This window comes from Morone saxatilis, unplaced genomic scaffold (genome assembly GCF_004916995.1).
Source record: "Morone saxatilis isolate NCDOM2014 unplaced genomic scaffold, NCSU_SB_2.0 Contig23, whole genome shotgun sequence".
Taxonomy (NCBI): Eukaryota; Metazoa; Chordata; class Actinopteri; family Moronidae; genus Morone; species Morone saxatilis.
In genome coordinates, this window is record NW_023339796.1 from 11,529,348 (window position 1) to 11,551,118 (window position 21,771).

The following is a 21,771-nucleotide window of genomic DNA, read 5'->3' on the forward strand; positions in this document are numbered from 1 at the left end:
GTGTGTGCGCGTGTGTGTGTGTAGGTGTACGTGTGTGTGTGTTTGTGTATTTGCTGGAATATGGGAGGAGATTTCCTATGTGGCATTATGTAGACATCCATGACCAATTAATCTGCCTTACATCAAGTCTCTACTCACAGATGGATCCTTTATTAGAACCATTTTCTAATCAACCACCAGCACCTGCTAAACCCTCCATTTTTACAATTTCAAATGTTTTATTTTTGGTAAACAAATTGCAGAGCTTGACTGGAACCAATCCACATATGGAGATTTGCTTGCTGTTCCCTGACAGAACTCAGCTCTTTTTCCCCCAGCTGATATCCCATAAGCGTATACAATGTATTACCAGAACCAGACATGCCCATATACACCCTCTACCTCATGTGTTTATTCTGGGCCTCATTATGTTTTGCGTCTATGTCCTACAGTAATGCACAAGTTTCAAAACAGGAGTGAGACAAAACAGACTAAATAACGTTTAAACAGATTCTAGCTGCATGTCGACCACACCCGATGGACAGAGAGAAAGAGAAAGATGTTACATGTCACTGCGATCAATGGCGGCCATTGTCTCCCCCCGTCTGGCAGAGGTATAACACCTTTCCATGCACTTAAGCCGTGACCACTGCAGTGCGCTAAGGGAGTGCATGGGTATGGATTGCCTCGTGTCCCTGATGCGATCGGTGCTATTGATCGCGCTAATGCTGGACTGCGGAGGAAGGCGAGAGTCTGAGAAAGGGAGCGAGGGAGAAGGAGAGAGATGGGGAGAGAGAAAGAGAGAGAGAGTGCTGAAGGAATGCGTCCCCAGGGAGCCTGTCTTGGGCTGGGGCAGGGCTTCAGGAATGCTCCCCAGGAGATCCCAGTGAAGGCTAGGGCAGGGCTGGAAGAATGCTCCTCTAGAGAGTTGAGAGTGGAGGCTGGCTGGGGCAGGGCTAGAGGAATGTTCCCCCAGAGCACCCCTTTAACTCTGGAGCAGAAGTGGAGGGGCTCCACGGGGGGAGAGCGCTCCCCCGTCCCCCCTCCGGCTCCAGGATGGCTGCGGATCAGGTTTCCGTGTGGGGATCAGCATCCTGCCGACAGGGCTTTAGGCTGCCCTAGGGAGGAGACAGGAGGCTGAAGGCACTACTATTCCATAGGCCTTTCCAAAAACACTTCACAAATGCTTTGTCTCACTGTCTCGCTGCATTGTCTTTACAGTCTTGTATTGTTACAGATCCTTGATGGAGAAAGAGAAAGTGTCTGTAGTTTGACTTTTGTTCTCAGTTGGCATAACACATGTTCATATGCTAGATATGAGATTGCATTGGTAAGCAAGGAAACAAGCCTTCAGACCTGCTCGCCAAAGAAATACCTTGCTCCTCAGCTCATTTCAACTTGTGTTTACTAGCTAGCCCACACTGTAAATAAAAATAACACATCTAGCTCAGAGTTTAATTCAGAAGATTGCATTTTCACAAAGCCTTTCACTGTCAGTTCTCCAATTCCGCGTCTCTGAAGGTATTTGAATAGCCCAGTGCACACATGGGCTGTCAGCCTGGTGGCCATTCTTTCATTACGGGTCCAGCTCCCTTGAGCAACACCTTTTCTTGTGTCCTTCACTAGAGGAGGGGCATGGCTGCTCCCCTTAGAGAGATATGTGCCCTGCTATTTTAACCCTCTGTGAGATGACCTTTTTAATAAGTGTCTTTCTCTGTTTTCCTGCCGGCCACTGTGCGAGCAAACAGAGCATGTCTTCTGCTTCCCTCAGATAAAGGAATCAATCAGAGAGGGTGCAACAGAGAGGGAGAGATAACTGGGCCATATATGGATTTATATTATGTAGATTTCCCCTTTCTTCATCCCTGTAGACATTGCAAAATGCACTCAGCTTCAATAAAATACATTTCAGATTTATGAGAAAAATACAAATGAAATATTAATACTCTGTGAAAAACAATAAGATTCCCCCCCAATGCAGAGGATGGTTATATGATAGAAATAGTTTAGACAAATTTCTAATATGAAGTCTCTGTTTGCGACAGGGAACCAGACAAATTTTTTAAATCCACCGATGTAACCACGACATGTTTGTTTGAAATGTTTGAATTCATTTACATCAAGTCTTTGGGTCAGCAGCATGGAAACATCCAGTAATACCCTCAACTATGAACAGGCTCCTGGCAGTCCATGTTTTCTACTAACTGTTTCCAACAGGCTCCTATTGGTTGTACAGTTTTTTTTTTTTCAACTAACTTTGTGTATTGATCCAACAGCTGCTTTGTGGCTGCCAAGAAGAATGTGCCAAACTGCAAAGACTTTATTTGCTTCAAAAGGGCTCACATAAGAGGAAAGCGACATGAGCAAGACCTGATTAGCCGAACTCTGAGCCACTGCCGTTCATCAGCAATTCTGCTGTGTTTTTGCCGGGGCGTCTTGCGACATCCTGGTACAAAGAGCAGCACACTGATTACAAGGCTTTGAAAGGAGGAGAGGCGGTCAGGGGAGAATAGCTACTTCTGGCACAACGCAGCCACTGAAAAGAGACCTCATGCTAGAGTGAGCTCTCAGAATTGGGCTTGAGTCTTTCCTGTGTGTATGTGTTTGTGTGGGGGGCATGTTCTATGTGAGTGTCTGTGGGAGAGAGAAATAGGTAGGAAGAGAAAGAGAGCCAGAGAAAGAAAGGGAGTATTAAAGTAGATGTTTGACTCTATGGCGTAGCATCCCTGTGCGTTTCCTCTCTGTGCGACAGTGCCAGTAACGCTAACAGGAGTGTCATTAGGAATTCAAAGCATATGCCCTCGTGAGGACGCCCTCTTTCTCTCTCCCCTGTGCTTCACAACGCACACATTATGCACTGTATAAAGTATTTATTGGTCTTTGTCAGACTAGGACTGCATTTTCTGCAGAAAAACAATCAAAATAAGAATAGAGGAGCCTGCGTTTTATGCTTGTGTTTGTGTGTTCCTTGCAGAAATGACAATGACCAGCACTGCAACCCTCATATTCACATCCCCCTCTATCTAACACACTGTCTCTCATGTATTTGCTTGCTCAATCAGTCATCCGCTTAGGCATGCAAACACACACACACACAGACACGTATTAACGCGCACACGCGCACACATGCTCCCTCGCAGCACCTGCGTGCTTGCACTTTGCATTTTAGACGACACATAATTCATCGCCCAAGAGGCTAAACACATGCTGTGACTTCATCCAGTTGACCTCTTTCTTAAGTAGGTAGCCACAATAGTAGGTATGACGTGGACAAAATAGAGATAATCTCATGTACTCACCTAGAACTACAAGCACTGGGTGACACTATATCAACCACACTGTTGTTATTTCCCCCTCCACTATGTAGCATCCCTTTGAAACTACTGACTTCAGTTGTGTGACAAAGACCTGGCCATGGAGCGGTTGTCTCGGTGTCTCTTGCTCTCTTCATTTCTCCCTGGCCCTGGCCCTGGCTCTGCCTGCTCTTTGTTCACTCTCTTCCTCAGCCTGCAAGTCTTTTTCAGCGGCACAAGCAGAAGAATGGCACATTAAATCTTAATAGGACTGCGTCTGGCCGTGTTGAATTGCAGAGCGTGTTAAGCCGGCGCTTTCCTCCCCCTTGGCACACGCTCGTGGAAGTGGAAAACAATTGAATAAAAGAAACCGCTCCCTCCCTCTGTAACACAAGTGACTTCGGCTGCCCTGCTGAAGCTATGAGACCGAACTGACTCTGGCTCACAAATGGCATAAGCCCTTACTGAGAAACTGTAACATAAATGACATTAGTCCTTTTCAGAATGCATAGACATACGCTGGAAGGTAGACGCAGGATTTACCTGACCACCCACAATTTAGCTGTAGCATATTCCCTTCTCAGTGTCAGTTGTAAAATACTGCCATAAAACTCTAGACACTGGTTATTCTTCAAAATGGCCTGTTGACTGAGACGAATAAAATAGAGTAGAAGAGGGCAAAACTAGCCAGGAGAGACAAGTGAAATGTATTGAGACATGGGAACGACAGAGAAAGAAAGGGGAAGTTTAGGGGGATGGGTAGAAAAAGACAAAGACGGGGAGAGAGACCCAGTCAAGGTAAGGGAGAGTCAATCTTTGCAGCAACAGCGATGTGAGTCCAGGCCTGCTTTGTAAGGCAGTCAGAGGTGGTAATTAGCCAGTGATGAGTTGACTGGTTGTGTGTCCAGTGCACGGCACTGCTGGGTGGGGCTGTGGGAGGTAGATAAGGCCAGCAGTGGGCTTATCTCTGAGAAGGACAGGCACCAGGCCTGCCAGGCAAATCCACCCACAGACCAGCCGCATTTTATTAACAACATCATTAATGCCAGACAGGTTATGTGCGGTGGCTCGGAAGAGAGACAGGAAAAAGTAAAAAACAAATAAAGTCTCAATTCCTGCTTGGCCGGCCAGTCTAAAGTACATAGGCACCGGTTGACGTGTTTTGAAAGCAAGGAGCTTGTGGAGATGTTTACCAGGTAGGCAGCCAACGGAAGGGCACGGAGAGCGAGCTTGGATCTTACCTCTGGGTTTTGCTCACTCTCCTCTGGGTCCCCAGAATTCAAATGATTTTCTTTTTTTCTCTTTCAAACGTGGGACTGCTCACCAGAATAATGATGAAGCAGATACAGAGAAACATAACCAGGCACAAAGAAAAGGCAAAATGTATTTTAAAAAACTTTATGGACATTCTGGGCTCGGTTTTCTAACAAATGCTTCATGAAATGTTGAGTTTTTTTTCTCTCTCTTCTCTGAATCCCTGAATTCTGCATTGTGCAATCATGTGTGCAAGGTTTTGGTTTATATGTACAATTTTAATTTATAGAATACAATGTTAGTGATCAAATACAAGGTCATATTAAAAATGCAAATACTGTAAGAAGGTTTTTATACTTTTGTTTGCAGTAATCCGATTTCCTTTGATCAGATTGCACCTTAACAGGTGTCTGTTGTGTTATGTGGCAATTGAGCGTTCACTCGCCATGGTTTGATTTTTATAAACAATTGTGTGAAGTGCGTAACATGAACAAACACTTGGCTTGTAATTAACACTCTGTATTAGCATAGCAAATGCCAAAGAGCTTTTCAGTGGCATGTTTCCCTTCTATAATTTACACCAGGAGTCGACAGGATGTAACATGGCTTTGAGACAAAGAAAAGTTCACCAATCAACATGTACTTCATTCACAGACACCTAAAAAAAAACATCTACAGGCTTTTGAATCATGTTAATACTCCCTAATGAAAAGGTCATAGGATTTTGCTTATGTCTGTGTGGAAATGTACTGCACATTGATCCCCATAGGGCTTTTTCCTTAGATGGCTTTTGCCAAACTTGCCAGTAATAGGAGGAAAGGAAGGAGGGAGATGGAGGGCGGTGGAAAGAGTGACCAGTCCGACAGGTTTATGTCTCCCAGCAGGCTGAGCTCCATGGAGCGAGCCCACAGGAAGGAGCAGAGCCAGCTGTGACGGCATCCTGCTAGCCACTGTGGTTTAGGAACTTTGGGGCTACACTATCACCGACTCAACATTTCCCCCTCTCCTCTACCCCTCCCAGGGGTTGTTTTTGTTGGCCAGGGGGTGGTGTTTGGGTGGGGGCTGCTATAGGGCTCTGCGGAACAGGCACTCCTATACTTCAGGATACGGGGAGTTCAGCCACCCACAAGGACAGGGGAATCTCAAATATCATATGAAGTAACACATTTGTTCCTTAGTGCTAATTGCCATTTTCGGACTGAAAGGTGGGTTCATAAATTTAGTTTTATGGGCAGGATGGGTGTCGTTTTAAGGCCTCCAAGGCCACCAGCTGGACTATGCTCTGGCAGAGGGAACATTGTGTGTCGGTACAGAATGTAATGGTTTGACAGTAAAGCCATGCTGTCAGGTAATACAGAGATGTCCTCTTAATGTTAAGAGCAGTGGACAGTGGGGGGGGGGGTCCACCACTGCTGAGAATGTAAAGGTCATCTAATCTATTCCACCTCCAACCTGCCTGGCTGATCGATCATCCTGGAGGAGTCAATCGATTTGATCAGAGAGCCTCTTTTAAGAGATGGCCTCCCAACGAGTGACTGGGATTCTGCGGAAGGCTGCAGAGTTAGCCAGCTTGGGACATGTCTCTGTGATAAACCAATACATTAAAATCCCTGATTAAATAGTAACTCACCACCTGTGTTAGCCATTCTTTAAATAAGCCACTGATTTAAGAAAGCAAAGAACATGGAACTGTTACTACGACTTCACCGTGTTATCAGACTTATTCTATATGCAATGCATGTATGCTAAAATCAGATCAACAAAATCCTGTAGGACTGACTGACAGTCAAGAGAGATTGGGCTGTAGTAAACAGAGTGGTAATCTTTATATTAGGACATTATGTGCCCCCAGTCAAAGCATGATGCATCTTTCTCATCATGAACTTGGTTTGTAGAACATACCCCACAAACAAAGTCAACAGACAAAACCATCGTGTGATTGGATTTTAATCCAATTGCATTATTATTCAGGCCTCCCATTGGCCATTCATTACTCTCACATGGAGCCTGTGTGGGTTGTTATCACCCAATCAGGCTCAAGACTGTATTCTGGAGAGCATGCTTTCGTTTGCATCCTTTAAACCCTGTGAGCCTTCCCTCTCTCTGGGCCCGCCAACGGAATACCTAATTCCAAAGTAAACTGATTGCTCTCTCCAACAAGATTACACTGTGATGATGTTAGCCAAATGAGACCGCTATTCGGATGCAACCAGGGCAGGCAAGGATGCTTACTGCAAGATGACTGATCAGCATGTTAAGAGAAACAAGGCTGAAAAAAAGGAGGTGAAAACGAGGGATAGAAATCGAAAGAGTGTGAGAGAGTTGCGCGTGGGGGTAAGCACAAATGTAATTTGCTTCTCACCTCAGGCGACTGGGCTCTGAGGCCAGTAAATATGCAAACAAGCTGAGCCTGGCCATCAATATGAAGACCCTAGATGATTACTAATCTCCACCACAGAAGTAGATTGAGGTCTGTTCAGCTGTGCCATGCAACATGAAGAGAAAAAGAGGGAGGTTAGAGTCCAAACTACCTCTCTACATTGGCTCCCAGCGTTATGCGCAACTCAGAGTTATGGGTATATTTGACCTTCAAGTTTGAGATGATGTATACTATTTGTGATGCATACAAATCAGCAATACAGCATCATTAAAAATGTAGGTGTCTTAATATTTTAAATATTTTGAAGGATACATCAATCTTCCATCATACTGTAAATACAATTCAGAAACTAATGTCCTAAGTTCTCAGTAACTTTGAACCTTATTTTCAACTCACCCCAGTCTTTTCATCATGGAGAACTTCTTGTCTGATATGAGCTCTTAGACGTGAGGCACAGTAGTTTACCAGCCCATTGTCATTCCCCATCCGTAATCCGGGATAAAAAAACCTATGGGACATGGACCAGGCTAGAGTCATTAGGTGTGTGCGTGGCTTACCCAGACAGCCAGATAAACCAGATGCCTCGGGATGGCCAGGGGTCATCTCTCTGTGAGAACACGTTGTTGATGTCCTTGTTTCTCTCTACCTCTTCTTTGCCCGCACTCCTTCTCTCTCCCTGCTTCATCATTCCTTCTCTTGCTTTCTTTTCTCTCCCTTGATTGTTCTGCACAGTCATCTCAAACACAGAGGTCCGTGTTGGAGCTTAGCAGTCGAAGAACCTGTCAGCTAAAGGGAAGGAGGAAAGACAGACAGGGGAGTTGTCTGTGGCCCTAGGTTGAATGCCTGAGGGTGTACTACGTGTAGAGGATAGTTAGTGCAGAAGGACGCACCGCAGTCTGCAGGTGAATCCTCTCATTTTGAGAGACTTAATGCATTTGAATCATCACCTCTAGGGGGGAGTGTTATGACTTTCTGTTACAGAAGGAACCTTGATATAAAATGCAGCAAAAGTTGTCTTTTTTATTTTTTATTTCTAAATACAGCAGGGGGGCTATGTAAGGGGAATATATATTCAAAGAATGTCTTCCCAGTCCTAAACATAATTGACTATTCCTTGTATTTTAGAGTGTGTTTCCAGCATTGAGCTTTACCCTCTGCAGTGAGTGCACAAGGCTTGAGGATGTTTACCTGGCATGGTGCCTGTTGTAGCTGCCCTCCTGTTGAGTAAAAGCAGGTCAGGCTATAGCTTTGTGTTTGTTTGTTTGTTTGTGCATGTGAGCATTTTTGTAGGTGTGTATGAGTTTGTGAGTGTGTATGTGTTAGTGTACAGATATGTGTGTGTGTGAGTTTGTGTGAGGAGGGGGGGAGATCATTAGGATGGAAAGGGTCAGAGAGCGCATTACATTCAGCCTGGAAAGAAGCAAGATGTATCGCCAATGTAAGCATTTATTTTCCAGGAGGGGATAAGATGGGTGGGTATGGGGGTGCGGGCTGGTGGATGGTAGGTAACTGGACTCTCAATCCAACTGAACCATCCATCTGCTCAGCCATCAATCTTCCGCCTCTCTATCCCTCTGTTCATTTACTCATCCAGCCATTTATCCATCCTTGCCCGTGGCCAAAGGGCCATGTCTCTTTGTGGCCCTGATAATCTGGACCAATTTCCCCTTCAATTTATTTCCCGGCCAACCACCCACCTGGTCAAGCAGCATCAGGCTTCTCAAGGTAGAGCCACTCATCCCAGCAAGCCCCTTCCCACCAATCACATCCTGTTTTTTTCTCCTCAGGTCTCTCAGATCTTTTGTCTTTTGTGTTTTGAAGTTTGAATTCAGGTCCGTAGTAATGCTACATTTCCCCTTTTTTTTTTTACTGTTAGGTCTGACACCACTCAGCCACCAGTGTTTACCTCTAATGTCCTAACCCTTCTCCATCTTTATTTTCTATTATCATCTTCCATTTCTATTCATAGCTCTCTCTGCTGCCTCCCCTCTTTCTCTTTATTTCTCTCTCCCTCCCTCCCTCCATCCTGTCATGGCTCCTCAGTATTCTGCTGCTGTCTTGTGTGGAGTGATTTTGCCCAGACACGTCTGGCTCTGGGTAAAGTGCGGTCCCCAGAGAGCGCGCTCCGCAGCCCCCAGGTCGCCGGCACCATGAATACATTATGATCCCCATTTCCATCCTGTTGCCACGGCAGCACTTTTGGAGCCGCAGGGCGATTAAGATGTGTGCTGTCGATACCCTGATAGGAGCAAAAGTTGGATCTGGAAGCTGGCCTTTGATCAGATTCCATCCTCCTGCTTGCTATTGGTGACTTCAGTACAGGAAGACAAAGAGATCTTTTGGGCTTTTTATTGGTTTGACAAGTTCACCTGCAGTGCATAAGCATACCATGCATCCTCAAGCTCTTTTTCCCACCTCTCTGCTTTATCTTCGTCTTTCCTGCCTCAAACCATTTCCCTCCCTTATTCTCACTTCCGTTGCTCCTCCCCATCATGGCAGTTCAGCTAAGGCAGCATTATACGCAGTCTCTCTCTCTCTGATATTCTGCTTTCCTCACAAAGGAAGCAACTCCCTTACCTTTTATTGTTTCCTTTTTTTCTTTGGGGGATGATGTATAAAACATGGTGCCTCAGGTAGAGGATGTTGGGTAGGAAGCCATGTCCCCCTAAATGGCCAGCCGTGTGCATGCGCCTAACACTTCACTGAGCAATCTGTCAACATGTCAGCAACACATGTTTTGTAAAAAGCCTCTGGTGGGAGCCAGGGGAAAAAAGGCACTCCTGCCAGACCAGAGAGGAAATGCTTTTTTCTCCTCTATGCAGTGGATTTTCTATTGCTGGTGCTCAGTCCCACGGGCCCCCCAACACCACCCTCCCCTCCCCCACACATACACCCGTTGTCTGCACTTCAGAAATTTGAACTGGGGACCCTCGAGGGGGTTTACTGGGAGGGTGGGGGTAGGCTGGGAGGGAGGGGCCCCCTCTTTTTCAGAGCGTATGAAATTGTGAAGGTATATTGTGGCAGGTCCCCAAGCGGTCTTTTCTAATACCTGAGTTTCTGGCGAAGCTGGAAATTACCAGCGGCTCCCCCGAGGGACGGCTTTATCCACACCAGGAAGGGGAGCAGAACTCAGTGGGGAGGTTACTTAATGCATGGCTGAAATAAAAGAATTTCTGAGAGACAGAGGCTGAAAAGCTAGCTTTTTTTCTTTTTAAACCCCCCCTTCACTCCCATTCCCTCTCCCTCTCTCTTTTCTTCCCCAGTAGTATAGTTTACTACTCTCTGCCTTCTCTTGAAGGGTTCTAGTTTAATAAACTTTCAGAGGATCCTGCTGGTGCAGACAGCTAGACAAATACCCTTGTGTGTTCTCTTTTGTCGGAGATACAGCTTTTTGTTATGTTCTTGCAAATTTGATTTCTCCCTCTGTCTTTCGTTTTCTCTGCCGCCCTCTGTCTCTCTCCCTTTCTGCATTTGTCTTCATCTCCCTCGTCCTTCTCTCGCTTTCGGTCTCCCTCCACGATACACATACACTACACACACGCACACACCAAGTCAAACTCTGTCTCTTGTGGTTGAGTTTATTGTTTGGTCTGTCTCTTCGTTCTCCCCCTCTGTGCTCCCTTTTGTTTTCTGTATGTTTTGTTGTATTGTGCAGAGAGGCTGAGATGCAGATAGAATGCAGACAGTTTGCCCAGGGTGAAGAGTGCGCACAAGCACCCTTGGTATCTCTTTAACAAAACACATTCATCTATTTACACATGACCAAATGTATAAAATTACCTACATTTTAAGCGCAGGGTTTAAGGTGTTTTTCATCAAAGAGATTTAGTGCATAATGTTTTGGGGGCAATTTACTCATCCCACTGTATGGAATTATGTTCCACTTACTGTATGCCAGGATGCCCTTTTCCTTGGTAATCAGCACCTGTATCTAATGTCCATGGATCATTAATCCTGCCTTGTTCATAACCTCAGAAAAAAAAACAACATAAAAATCTCATCCCATTTTTGAAATGCCCCTCTCTCTCTGTTTCTTTCTCCTTCTCTCTTCCTCCCCCTCTACTGTTGGTAAATAATTCAACCTTTTCCCTGTAACAAGTGCTGGCCTTAATAGGGAGCAGTACCTGTAGTTGGGATAAACAAGGCAGCCGGCCTCACCAGTGAAACAGAGGGATTTGGGCTTCATGAGGGCAGAGGAATAAGTCGTTTCCTTCTGAAAGGCAGAGTAGACTGGCTGACATTAATTAAACCCTATAGGATAAAGGTTATCTGAGGCCTAGCAAAGCAGAGACCGTGCATGCGGGATGTTATGTCTGTCGAATTCTAATCAAGACTTCTTATTAAAGCGACAGGTGTGAGCTCAGCCATGTATAATATGTGTGGTATGTTTGTACTATTATGTTCCAACATCTGTGTGTCTCAGGGATCTATTTGTGTAAAGGAGCGACAGCATTTCATTTGATAGAAGAAAGGTGATAACATATTTCCACCTTCAGTTACAGATGTAAGCTGATAATCCAACCAAATAGTTCTCAAAAAAATAGCTACCACCTCTGCTGTGTCCACATTCCTAAAAATAAAGACTGAGGCAAGTAGATTTCCATGTTTAGAAATCATTGTGTTGCCCACCTTGCTCTGTAGTGGGAGGTGTGCCTCCTCACCAGAGATCCTCCCATGGTGCACCTGTGACAGAGTCACCTGACCCAAGCTTCAGCATGGTGCTAGGGTGCCATGGCTCATGTTTTACAAATTACCCAGGGGGTCATGCACCAACTCTGTGCCCATATTTCCTCCCGTATGCATAGTGCATGGGATTATATTCCCCAACTCCAACTCCTCCCTGAGACAATGAAGAGCTGCAGAGATGACAATCACCTCACTAACCCAAGAACACCAAGGAAAATACAAATTAAGGAAGGGAGAATGCACTGTCCTGACCTATTGGCTTTCTCTGTTTGTGATGGAAGTAGGCTGGTAAAAAAAAAAAAAATAACAGCACAGATCCTGTTACCAGGCGGGTAGGGCTCTATTTGTAATGTGTGTGTCATCAGGACTCCAATGGTAATCTTAGAACATCTCTTTCTCTGCCTCCCTTCCTGACTCGTCAACTTATTTGCATGCCAAATGTAATTAAAGGTCACCTTATTGGTAATATTCTCCTGATATTTAAAGTAGCCAAGTAAGATAGCCACTGGAGGAGTGACATGGGTTTTATTACCATCTCATTGTATGCTGTTTCTATATTAGTGGTACAGTAACACTATAGTTCTTTCACAGTAATAGCATAATAGTAGTGTCTTCTCCTTTTATATACAGATAAAGGCTGATGTCCTCTCGTCTACAACAGCCCAATGAAAAGTAATTAGCTGATATGGATGGTGCTGTCAGTGATAACTGATATTGGGGGACTATTACATTCACTCTCTCAAATGATGATCCTTGAAATGGGTTCATCACAGTAAGCTGCACATTCAGATAGACGTGAGATTAGCGCGTATAAGGAGGAAAACTCCTTACGACTGCAGGTAAATTGCATATTATTCCCAGATAGAAAGATTCCTTTAACAAATGGTCACTATATCCACCCAAAAAAGATTTAATATATTGCAGTCTTTTATTTTTTCATTAATACATGACTCACCTCTAATATTTGATTTATTAATTTAATATTTTAAGCAGATTTCAAATGTAAAGTCATACTGGGGATCTTTGGTCTTTCTTGAAGTTTAATTGTATTGAATGGATGATAATTCATATGGGGGTGTTGGTTGGCAGTCTTACTGAGTTCCTCTCCTGAGAGAAACATAAATAGCCTCCCAGGTGGTGGTGTGTAACTAAGTAAATGGTTACTAAGCCAAGGAGTGCTGGGTCCATGTAAATAGGGAGAGGAAAAGTATCCATTGAGGTGCTGGAGTGAGAGGAGGGCATTCAAGGGCAAGATGAACCTCAATAATCTCTTTTAGGGATTTTTCTACAGTGACCCTGAAAGTTTTTCGCCGAGTACGTCAGCATGCAAACTTTTTGCAAAACAATCCAAAGGAAACTTTTTTTTCCAGCTGATAAATAGATAAACAGGAATAAATCAATGTGAAGTGATGAATGAATAAGTAAAATGCCCTGTAGTCATTTGTCTGGTTGTATTCAGGCCTCATATTCCAGCCCTGTTCTGCAAATGAAGATGAGGGCGAGGGCAGCGAAGGAACTGCTTCATTCGGTGAGGCGTGTGCGTGTATCAGTGTGCGCGTGCGTGTGTTTTCATAATACTTAGCAGTATTAAGATATGATGATGAGCTGCCTGGATACCAGCAGAAAACAATAGAAGGGGAAACAAAGCAAACCCCTAAATCTGTCTGCCATTTGCGCTCACATACTGTACACACATGTCATGAGTATTCTGGCACAGTTACTGGGCCAGGGAAGTGCTGGTCTGGGGCCTGGCCCATTCTCCAGAGACAACCCCCCCACCCCGCCTCCTCCCTCTCCGCCCCCTTCCCCCTTCCTGTGCAGTCTGTGGACACAGTCTGAGGCGACAAGGTTGCACAACAGCTCGCAAAACCTCCACTTTATAAACACGATCCTAAAAAAAACAGCCTGCCATTAGAAATCGGTTTAAGAAGAAAAAATAATTAGGAGGACTGTGATAATTGTGTCAAGGGGGAAATAGATCAGACGAATTATGGGAAGAACCAGAAAATCTTGCCGTGGCTTTGTTACTTTGCTGTCGGTTCATTTCAACATTGATCCACCCTTCCATCTGTCATGCTTTTCCTGTGCTCCTTCTTCAACTCTCCATTTCTTTCTCTCTTTCTTTCTCCCTTTCTTGGATTCAAGAGTGGAGGAGCCTTCTGGCTTTAACAGAGAGGGGATGAAGATGTTTATTCATCTGGAGGGTATTAGAGCCATGATTAAGGAGAGGAGGGAGTAGTAAGGCTGATGCGACGTCTGCATCGCTCGTTCGTGGGCCGCCTGCGGGATTCTGGCCAACACACCAGGAAAACAAGAAATGAAGAAGAATGAAAAAAAACTTGTAGTGAAATTCGATTCTCTCTGGAAAGGACAGAAGTTTAAATTTTAGCCGTCTCCCTCACTCTCTCGTTCCCAGTCTCACTCCTTGTCCTCACAGCTAAGCTAATTATTAATGAATGCGGTTTCTGTTGAACCTTGGAGAGGTGTCAGCGCTGCAGTCACTGAGGGTTAAGAAATCTTGACATTTAAGACAGGGATGCATGAAAATACATCGTCTTGCTTGAGTTGATGCTTGTTTTTCTTCCCCTCCTGCTCTCCTCTCCAAGATGCATGTTTTCTTCTCCCTCCTGGGCTGTCTCCAGTTGTTTTACCACTGACAAGCTGGGATGGCGTTGAGGAGATATCAAATAGAGCCACAGTGTATTAATCGGGGGAACTGAAGGTCATGGGTCGAGAGGCAGGGTCAGACTTTTCTGATAAATGCTAATGCTAAAGCTAACACTATAGAGTCTAGGGCTGCTCTCCATATGCATGTGATTTTCTCTGCTGAAAGAAAAAAAAAGGTGTTGATATAAGACTTTTTTATGGGCATTTGGCAGACTAACTGCCCTTTTTCAAAATATTCCCAGTGTACTGAAACATAGATCCAAGTGTCTGAAGTTAAAAAGTGAAATCATTTTTTGTTGAAGTCTAGCCCAAGTTTTATGGGTCACTATGAGGTAGTTTGATTAAAAAGAATTAGACCCTGTTTTCCAAATTCAGTGTGTGCTGTGCTTGGTTTTAGGTAATGGATAGCGCCTCTTGAAACTTGCAGAGCAAACCCTATTTTAATGAAGCAACCATACAGTAACTCAGCATATTTCTGTACGCACAACAATTTTTTCTTCTCCAAGCCGATCACATAAATCACATTTCTGTGAGTAACTAAGAGTGGGGAAAAATAAAAGAGCATCCAAGTAAACTCTTGCGCAGTGAGGAAATATTAATAGAGTCGCAGTATAGTACAGCCCAATGCTGCAGCATCTCTCACAGTGGCTGACTGACTGACTGGCTAGCTGACTGTCCACTGGGTCCTGCGCCTGGTCTGCCGCAGTGTTGAGGGAACAACACACACACACACACATACACACACACACAGAGGCTCCCCTGCCTATTGAAGCCCAGCCCAGCCCAGTCCCGCCTGGCCCAGCACTCCCTTAGAGCCAGTGCAGTGAGGCAGGCGGTGAAGGGGGCATGCTGGGGGACAGATTGTCATCCTCCTTTCTCCCCCTGGGAGGCTCACTGTGGCTGGTGGTCCAGCCAAGACCTGGGGAACAGCCTCCTTCCTGTTTGTGCTGTAGTCTACCTGAAGTGGTCAACTGTCCTTCCTCTCCACACCACCAGCCGCTCTGTTCTACAGGAGATGACACCATAACCACCACCGCTCTCCCACACACAAACTGCTCCACCTACATCCTAAACAGAGCTCTGACCATCTTGCGTTGCAGCACCCTTAGGGCTTATCACAGCCAAATCTTAATATGGCTGCCTGTTTTAAACAAATACTACTACTACTACTACTATACTAACTATAATAATAATAATAATAATAATGATAATAATGATAATAATAATAATAATAATAATGATAATAATAATAATAATAATCATACCATTTATTTATAGAGTGCTTTTCATGGTAAGACACTTCACATAAGTTACATAAACACAAGAAAGGTAATAGAAAACAACATCTTACTAAAATGTAGTTTTCTAATAGTGATGGTACCTTTGCAATTAATGTAAATTTTTTTCTAATACAAAAGCATTATATCTCATGTCACAGAGGTAATGAGGACATGCTGTGAAGTGCATTTTGGTTCTAGTGTGATTCACTTTTCATAATTAAAACACTTAAAATCAAGTAAATTTCAACTGAAACAATAAAAAATCATTAGCCCTCAAGCCCACCCACTGGACTCTGAATAGTAACCTGTTATGAGCCCCAAATTCACCTGTCTTGAATAATGGTGTAATTAAATTTCTCCCTTTTGAGTTTCTCTTCTTAATTTATTTATTTTTCTTTGAAAAAGACTTAATGTTAAAAGCAGCAATAAAGCACTCCTGACGATTTAATTTCTTATTAACCCTGTCTCTGTGACTTTTCCTAGTCCTGATTTAACAATTGCTTCTCCCACAGAAAAATACACAGATAGCCAGTAGGGACAAACATAGTGATGCAAGTAAACATCCCTACAAATGATATACATTTTTATTTTAAGCCTTTGTTTGATTAAAATTATTTTCTTTCTAAAACAGTAAAATATGTGATAGTATATTTGAAGGCCTGGTCATCCATATCTGGCATTCATATGATGTGTTTGAGTGCATTGCTGACCTCTGTGATCTCAGTGTAATAGTATGCAGTTGTTATGGAGGATAAGAAATGTGTTACCTAGCACTAAGTCATCTCTGGTGTGGTTATGGATTGATACATGATGCTGATTTACACAGGAAAAAATGAGGCAGATCATGCAAAAATGTCAAAAATGTGTGAATGTTGGTGGAAAGACAGCAGTGTAGCAGGGAGACATCTCTGCAATAAGGAGAGGAATTCCACTTTTCATTATGTCTCACTATCATGGAAAGAAAAAGCCTAGTAAAGGATGACTGGCCGCCCTACTTTTCCTCCTCTGGCCTTCCTCTGGCACTGTGATTTCTGGGACAGTGACCAAGTGCTCCTGTCTGAGCTGGGGGACGTGGGTAATGTGGACAAAGTAGTTGACAGTTTGCCGCTTCCCCATGGTTGAGAGACAGAGCCATGAGGGCCAGAATAATGGACACCCAGACCAGAGAGTCAGAACAGCGCTTGATGTTCCAGCTCTTTGTGTCAGGCCCTGTGTGAAAAAATCCCCATTGACTGCAGTTTGGGTGGGTGAGAGGGGGTTGCATTTCTCCTCCAAGTGTGTGTGAAAATGTGTTGTGTACATGTTGTTAGGCCAGAGTAACTTGTGGCTACGGCACTGATGAAACCCCGAGAAGTAAATCCTTATTTCATCTAGTGTTTTTCTACCTCGTTCAGTCAAACATAGCTTCCTTGTTCGCTGCTGCTCCGGTCGTCTCACACAACCCCTCCTTCTCATCCTGTAGCATAGTGGATTTGATTGATCTGTAGCAAGGGGGGGCAGGGACCTGACATTTCTCAGTGATGTGTAAAAAACATATTGTGTTTGCTAAGAAAAAAAAAGGAGGAAAAGAGAGAGACAGGCAGAGTATACACACCCACACGCACACAGACAATACTATGTGAGTTTGAGTAATGGTAAATAGCAGCTCCTTTAAATACCTCCACTTCTGCGTATTGTGTTAATCAGCTGCGTGGTTCAAAAAGCCACATCTAGCCACCTGGCACTTTTCTTGACAGCTTCTGGGAATTATCAGTGTTTCATTTTGACTGGATTTGATGTCTTAAAATGGGGATGTAGCAGGACTACTGTGAGTAAAGCCCAGCACTGGGCCTCTTCCAATAGCTCTGTGTCCTCTAAGCTCTCGGTCGTGAATCAACTGAGTGATTTGTTCATCTGACTGGAATTAGTCCCAAAAAAATCGACCACCCCTCTCTCTCTCTCAGTCAGGGAGATTGGAGTCTTAGCTAATGTAAAAATTTCTCTCACCACCTCCTCTATTAGATCTTAAGTGGTTGTGTCACAAACAGGGCTGTACATGATAGTGTGTTGTTCAGACACACATTGCTATTTGGGCATCAGAACAGGAAAAGCGTTGAGATGACACATGCATTGTCTCATGGGAGAGCCTCACTACTTTTCCCAGTAACTGTAAAAAGATCCCCTCTCTGAATATGAAGTGGGGTCATGGTGTTACATCAGACAAGTTGTCAGCTTTTTGTTTATTCATTGAATCCCCAATCCCCAATGTGCCACAAATACACTCACACAAACACATCTCTTATGACAACCACTACGTACAGATCTCTGCTACAACACACAGGAAGATAAGGTTTGGCGGCTGAAAGCATGGCCATGCTTTGCTTCACTAGAATGGCTTTTGAACAAAGTCTAGCTTGCTATAGAAGCAGCAGATGACTGATAGCAAAAACACTTTTCTGATAAGATAAGGTCCTGGACCTGGATAAGAGTTTGGCTTACTAAATAGAGGAGATGTACTCTGTTGCTGTCAGGCGGTGATAAGACATCTTGAACTGCTTCCAGGACCTCAGACACGAAGGTCTAGGCGCCAGCAGTGAGTTATTCCCAAACCATGGTCCCTGAAAGGTTTCGGGAGGATGTATTACAGGATAAAACCAATATAATCACAAATGCCTGTTTAGTAAGCACTATGTTTAACGGTGAGCTTTGGGGAAAACCTGCTAACAAATGCCAAGGTCTTTGATAGAAAAGTAGGTATATAATTATGTAAATAAAACTTAATGTATTTGTTGCATCTTTGCACCTGGTTTACAAAGTGCTTCTCAGACCAAAAGAAGCCAGATCAGTCCAGGGTCAGCCATCGTTATTTTCACCCAACTGAAATAAAAACATTACAGAACATTTAGCATCTATAGTTTTACACTCAATTCTAGAATTATTTGTAAGTATTTTTTAGATGTATTTTATTGTGAAAAGTTATATATATATTCTTTTATATTTTATTTTAAGACATCAAAGTGTAGCACTAAAAAGACATTTCACAAATTGTGAGGTGTGTCTGGGTTTGAGAGTAACACAATATCTTTGCTGAGCACTGTGCATATAGAATTTTATTGTGTTTTGGCAAAAGGCCATTTCTTTTTAACGGTTGCTTGCAGTATTTATATTTCCAAACGTAAAAACCAAACATCCTAGCTTTAGCCCCAATGTATTCAACATGAGAATTATTTATACCTTTCTTGTCTGTCCCTTTCATTTTTGGCACATATACATAATAGGCATTACGGTCATTAAGAAATTATTCTATCAACTAAACTCTAAAGAAAGGCACACTTTTGTGACAAAAGGGGATTTTGCTGGATTTGAATATGTATGACTTTGGATGAATATTATATTTATTGTGCCACTGCGGAGCACACCAGCCATTAATATCTGTGAAGAATTAGCAATCCAAAACTGATATGTTGCCTTCATTCTGATGCGCTCAGCTCACGCTATGACAGAGCAGTATCTGTCCACAATGAATTCAATTGCAATAATTCTTTTCAAATTATGCATATAATTTAGCATTTGAAATTTAGAGACAATATTTGTCACCATATGTATTATAGTCCAAAGGGAAACAATGTCGTCAGGAAAATTAATGACTTGCTCTCTTAAAAATATATTTATATATTTTGCTAATTCTCAAATACATTAATTGCATAAATCAAAACACTCTTCGGGGGTTTTGAAAGCTATGCCGCTATGAACAGAAATGGCAAACTTACCTGTTCCCAGCATTAAGGATCTTATTTGAACAGGGGTATTTACTCTGGGAAAGGGTGCTATAAATGAACATAGAGGAAGTGGTGCACAAAGAGTAGTTCAGACTGGCTTAGAGGAAACTGAGACCTGTGTGTGAAGGGGGAATTTTTAGTGGTTACTTCTGCAGTTCATGAAAAAAGAAACACTAATTTGTATAGCACTTTTTCAAATGTCTCTATTAATCTTACATATATGGATTCCTTAAACTTGTCAGGCTAATTCTTTAAAAAGTTTTCATGTAATGTGGCTTATCTTGTTAGTAAATATGGCTATGGCACATAATATACCATTCCCTATAGAAGCACTCCAAATGAGCTTTGTTCCATATAGGAGACATTTAAAAGAGAAAGAGGGAGGGGATAGGGACAGAACTCCCAGAGAGGGACAGGCCTTAAGATGGAGGTCTTCCTCCCAGGACGTGACAGGCTGTTGGCTGGAGGATGCTCAGGAAGGCCTTGGCAGACCAACAAAGACAGCCCTTCAGCTGCAGGGTGTAGTTTTTCAGGCCCCAGCATCCCCTTTGGCAGCAGCACAGAGAGTGCTGGCGTGCACAGGCCCCCGGCCCGAGAGACAGGGAAGTAAGGCCCGTTCTTTTATTTACTCAGGCTGCTGCTGAGGCCTGGGCATTTCTTGTCTGGGTGAAGAAGGAAAAAAACAAGTCTCTCTCTCTCTTTCCTCTTGAGGTCTCCTGAGGAAGATTGCTCTTTCATCTAAAGTTGTTCACACACTTGTTTCGGCCATTGCGCTTGTATCTGTGTGTACATGTATGTCTGCACATGTATACGTTTGTTACTGTGTGTGAGTGTGTAGTGTGTGCACCCATGCTCTCTTGTGTGTTTATTACTGAGTGTGCGTGTGTGTGTGAGGGAGATAGAGAAAGAGAGAGATGATGTAAAAAATGTACAGTTTCTCCAAATGCCCTAAAACAGATGTGATCTTTCTTCTTTTTTAATTAGACATTTTGATGACCATCACAATGAGACAAAGCAGGAACTTTGTTTGTGTTCCAGTACACATACAACTTATTTAAGTCAGATTGGTATGAATATACCTTGAGTAAAGGTCCACTACATCCTCAAAAGGTGCAGCTCAGAGGCAATTGTAGAGGCACACTGTAATATAAATATCATGGTATACTTTTTTGAATACAACAGCTTCTGTAATATTTCACAAACCTTCAATATTAAACATTAAATAGCCCTTCTAAACATGTTCATTCTGCTAGTTGAACTCAAGCAATATTTGCGACTCCCACGTCCCCCATAGATATGACTTTATGTATGTGTGTTATTGGAGTAAAGACACGAAATAAATAATGTACATCAAGTAAACAAACTAAAAAAAAAAAAAAATGAGTGAGTGAAGTTGTCCTGATAGCCTAGTAATGTCTCAAGGCAAAGACATCCTCATTTAAGACAGTAGAATTTAATTTAGCCTTGTACACAGGCCCATTTATTTGTTTGTTTTATACTATTGTCTCGAAGCCAATATGTTTGACTGTAAGGCATTGGCTGGGGTCATTCTTCTTGCACTGTCTTCTTCTCCTATACCCTGGGAGGCAGTATAAGAGAGGGCAGATCCGCCCCCTCTGTGGAGGAGGGCATAGCACTGAGTCACCCATCCTCCCTCAAACCAGAGAGAGAGAGAGAGAGAGAGAAAACATTGAAACATGTATGAGAGATAAAGCAAGTAAATCAAGCAAGGTTTGCTCCTTGAGTGAGATGTGTGTGCAGAGTGGGCGCCTTGCCAGGGGTGGGAGGTTTCCGGGAGGGCCACGGTGTGGAGGTGGGCTCTCAATGTGCCGCTTTCAGCAGTTTGGAGGGGCAAGGGAATGGCCTCCGACCCCATCTGTTTCCTGAAGATAGGCCTGATGGGGGTAAGTGCTCAGAGAGGGCATGATATCCTGACAAAGGGCAGATCTCCCAGCAAAAACAACAGAAAGGGGGAGAGAGAGAGAGAGACTTAGATTTGTCAGCTGAAGGAGAGTACAGAGGTTGGATCCTGGAAAGAGCTTGTGCTTTTCCTACGTCCTTCTCATAAATCTTTGCAGTTTCCTCTTGTTTTTCCCATTCCAAGTTTTGGCCTTTTGACACATTTTTTTTCTGAAGGGGTTGGGATTACGTTGTTTTATTTAGGTAAGGAAGTTCACAGGACTTAGAATTCGGCAGCGGGAAGAAGTGGTCTGTAACCTTTTGAACTTGTGGAAAGTAGTGTTCTGTGTTTTCCATTCATATCACTGTACAGTGAACCAGTGGAATGGAATGTCGGCAAAGAACAGATTTGAATAGGGACACATTAAAGTTATTGTAAAACGAATGGCGTTCCCTGGTCATTCTCTGCACCTGCTTGTCCTTGAGTGGGATAGTTAGCCACTCAGTTGTCTTCCCCTATCCGTTTCCCTGTCCCCTTCTTGCCCCCCCTCCCCACATCAGCGCATGGCACAATA

General features: G+C 43.5%; 1 protein-coding gene across 5 annotated transcripts in view; it reads left to right on the plus strand.

The window, feature by feature from the left end:
• LOC118334649 (zinc finger protein 521) overlaps positions 1-21,771 on the plus strand; it is an 88,315-nt gene that overhangs the window by 16,703 nt on the left and 49,841 nt on the right. The gene's annotated exons all lie outside the window — the stretch shown is intronic.